The sequence below is a fragment of the Oreochromis niloticus genome, unplaced genomic scaffold (assembly GCF_001858045.2).
Source record: "Oreochromis niloticus isolate F11D_XX unplaced genomic scaffold, O_niloticus_UMD_NMBU tig00008497_pilon, whole genome shotgun sequence".
Taxonomy (NCBI): Eukaryota; Metazoa; Chordata; class Actinopteri; order Cichliformes; family Cichlidae; genus Oreochromis; species Oreochromis niloticus.
This window is the reverse complement of record NW_020329231.1, coordinates 2,323-5,927: the sequence shown is the minus strand read 5'-3', so window position 1 is coordinate 5,927 and position 3,605 is coordinate 2,323. Positions and strand designations below refer to the sequence as shown.

Genomic DNA, 3,605 nt, shown 5'->3' with positions numbered 1-3,605 from the left:
AGAGACCTCCCAAACCACTATGAGGATACTACTGACCCAGAGAAGACTGTGGAGAGAATCCTGGATATTGGTCATGTCCTCTTCCACCTGGAGCAGGTCTATATATTCAAGTTGAGTTGATTTTGCGCATTTTTGTGCCAACGTAGAGAGTATAGCTTTAAGGTACCCCACGGTCCTCTTAAACTAGCTGATTGGTCTTCATTAAAGCTGACCACATACTTCTCCAGGATAATATGGCTTCCAGATGGTAAGGTACACCAACTAAATATCTAGTATACTGAGTGGTTCAGTTTGTGTCTTCAGGTGGAGCATCCTCAGCGCAGTAAGAAGGCTGTGTGGCACAAACTGCTTTCAAAACAGAGGAAGAGAGATGTCGTCGCTTGCTTCAGGATGGCACCACTCTATAACTTGCCAAGGTATGTTCTCAAACACACACACATGTAAAATGAAGAAGAAATATTTAAAATTCTGCACTTTATTATTTTCCCACCCTCATCTACAGCCACACCTCGGGCTAGTGAGGAAAGGTTGTGGATATATGTTGCACCTACAGTGCAGCCCTTTATAAGCAGCAGAAGATGGGTAGATAAACAGTTATTAGTCATCCATGTATCTCTCTCATACTAGGCACCGGCTGTAAACTTGTTCCTGCAGGGCTATGAAAAGTCCTGGATGGAGACAGAGGAGCACTACTTTGAAGATAAACTCATAGAAGACCTCGCTGTAAGTTCATTTCATTTAAAAAAACAAAACGAGTGGAATTCTTCTGACTACTCTGGAATTTTTGCTTGTTTTGAAGGCAAATTATGTGTTAATTTCTTCAGTGTATAGCAGAGTTTTAGCACTTTGTGAATGTGTGTTGATTTCAGAAACCAGGTGAACAGGAGCCATCTGAGGAAGAGGAGGGGCAGAAACACAAACACATAGATCCCCTGCATCAGCTCATCCAGCTGTTCAGCAGAACAGCCCTAACAGAAAAATGGTGTGTATTTTACACACTACCTGTTAAAAGTCCCTATTTTTCCAGTTATTTGTTGCAGTTCATGTCGTTAAAGTCCAATGAATAGCTTGAAATGGTACAAAGGTAAGTGGTGAGCTGCCAGAGGTTAGGTTACCCAAAACTGAAAAATAATGTACATTTCAGAATTATACCAAAAGGCCTTTTTCAGGGACACAACATGGGTTAACAATTCAAAGCTGTTCTGCAGCAGTGAAGGTTGATCAAGCCTTGAAAGCTGCTGCTACTAATTCCTACAGGTGTTCCAACTTGGATTAATTCCAACCCCCTCTGTCTGCATAAAGCAGTGTTGGTGCCATACCCTTGTGAGCATCAGCTGAACAGTACTGTACTGCAGTAGTAGTGTGTTGCTACAAAAATGGTGAGAAAAAGACCATTAACAGTGGAAGAGAGAGAGACCATCATAACACTTAAAAATGTAGGTCTGTCCTGACAAAGAAAGTCAAAGTGTCAGTGAGTACAGTTTCCTTCACCATCAAACGCACTGAGAAACAAACTGTGACAGGAAGAGGTCTGCAGACCCAAAGACACGACTGAATCACAGGACAAGGTTCTGAGAGTTAACAGCTTGTGTGATAGGCAGCTCACAGGACAACAGCTTCAAGCACATCTATCTCAAGGAGCTTCGTGATGTAGTCACCTGAAATGGTTTCATTTCACAGGTGTGCCTGTCAGGGTTCATTTGTGGAGTTTCTTGCCTTCTTAATGGGGTTGGGACCATCAGGTGTGTTGTGCAGAAGTCAGGTTGGTACACAGCTGACAGCCCTGTTTGACAACTGTATTAATTTATAATATGGCAACAACCAATGAGGTAAGTAAAGAGAAATGACAGCCCATCAGTCAGTCTGGGAAATTGCTAAAACTCTGAATGTGTCCCCAAGTGCAGTCAGGAAAAAACGCTATGACAAAACTGGACCGCCCCAGGAAAGGAAGACCAAGAGTCACCTCTGCTGCTGAGGATACATTCATCCGAGTCCCGAGGCTCAGAAATCGCAAGTTAACAGCAGCTCAGATTAGAGCCCAGATAGATGCCACACAGAGCTCCAGTAGCAGACACATCTCTACATCAACTGTTCAGAGTGTGTGAATCAGGCCTTTATGGTCAAATAGCTGCTAAGAAACCACGACTAAGGAAAAGCAACAAGCAGAAGAGATTTGTTTGGGCCAAGAAACACAAGGAGTGGACATTAGACCAGTGGAAATCTGTGCTGTGGTCTGATGAGTCCAAATCTGAGATCTTTGATTCCACCCACCGTGTCTTTGTGTGACGCAGAAAAGGTGAACGGATGGTCTCCACATGCACGGTTCCCACTGTGAAGCATGGAGGAGGAGGTGTGATGGTGTGGGAGTGCTTTGGTGGTGACACCATTGCTGGGATTTTTTTCAAAATTGAAGGCACACTGAACCAGCATGGCTGCCACAGCATCCTGCAGCGACATGCCATCTCATCCAGTTTGTGTTTAGTTGGACCGTCATTTATTTTCCAACAGTACAATGAGCCCAAACACACCTCCAGGCTGTGCGAGGGCTGTTTGACCAAGAAGGAGAGTGATGGAGGCCTGGCCTCCACAGTCACCTGACCTAAACCCAATGGAGATGGTTTGGGATGAGATGGAGCACAGAGGGAAGGCAAAAGGACCAACAAGTGCTCAGCATCTCTGGGAACTCCTTCAAGACTTTTGGAAAACCATTTCAGGTGACCACCTCATGAAGCTCATGGAGAGAGAATGCCAAGAGTGTGCAAAGCAGTAATCAAAGCAAAGGGCGGCTATTTTAAAGAATCTGAAATATAAAACATGTAAATATTCATCAAAATAATGAAAAACTGTTAAATGAGAAGATGTCATTTCAGTCAGTGGTGCACCAAAATTATTTTCCTTAATACAGCTATAATTGTGCTAACTTTGGTGAATGTGTTTGTTTTTGCAGTAAACTGGATGAGGATCATCTCTACATGGCCTACGCAGACATCATGGCTAAGGTATCTGTTGCTGAGTACCAACACTAAACACTTTTGAATTGAAACTCACATAGCTGGCTTAGCATAGACGGTAAAAAACCTGTTATTGTTCTGCGTGCTGTTTATGTCATCGACCAGGGATGATGCTTTTGGGCTGATGGATTACTTGCAGGGCGCTGTACTGCCTAATCAAATCACTTATTGCAACTGGCACCTCCCCTACCTTCAGTGTAGAATAGTTTAGTGTGGCCTGAAAAGCTAAGAGAGGGAAAAGAAATTAAAAACAGATGCACCAAACTGTGGCAAATTAACCAAATGTTAGCAGCTGCACTGTTAACAGTAGCACTAGCAGCTGCACTAGTAACTAGTCTTCTGGATGGTAGAGTTGTTGTTGGTTTAGGACACTGTTAATATATCACTGCTTAGTGATTGCACTCCGAATTGGGTCTGCTGGGTATATTTCTTCAGACACTTCATGCTGTCAAGGCCGGGAGAGCAGTACGTGGGAGTGAACATAAGTGCAGACACAATACAGAGCGGAAATAAGATTTCACAAGTTTTATTGAAATCACAGAATAAACTATGGTGAGACATGAATACGTGGCAGGGAAATCTCTGACGAGGAGT

The 3,605-nt window shown here is 43.4% G+C and overlaps 1 long non-coding RNA gene across 1 annotated transcript; it reads left to right on the top strand.

The window, feature by feature from the left end:
* The first annotated feature begins 385 nt into the window (after positions 1–385).
* LOC112845673 (uncharacterized) lies at positions 386–928 on the top strand. Its single transcript, XR_003218541.1, has 3 exons — positions 386–416; positions 628–723; positions 870–928. It is a non-coding gene; the product is annotated as an uncharacterized LOC112845673 (long non-coding RNA).
* Positions 929–3,605: the final 2,677 nt, after the last annotated feature.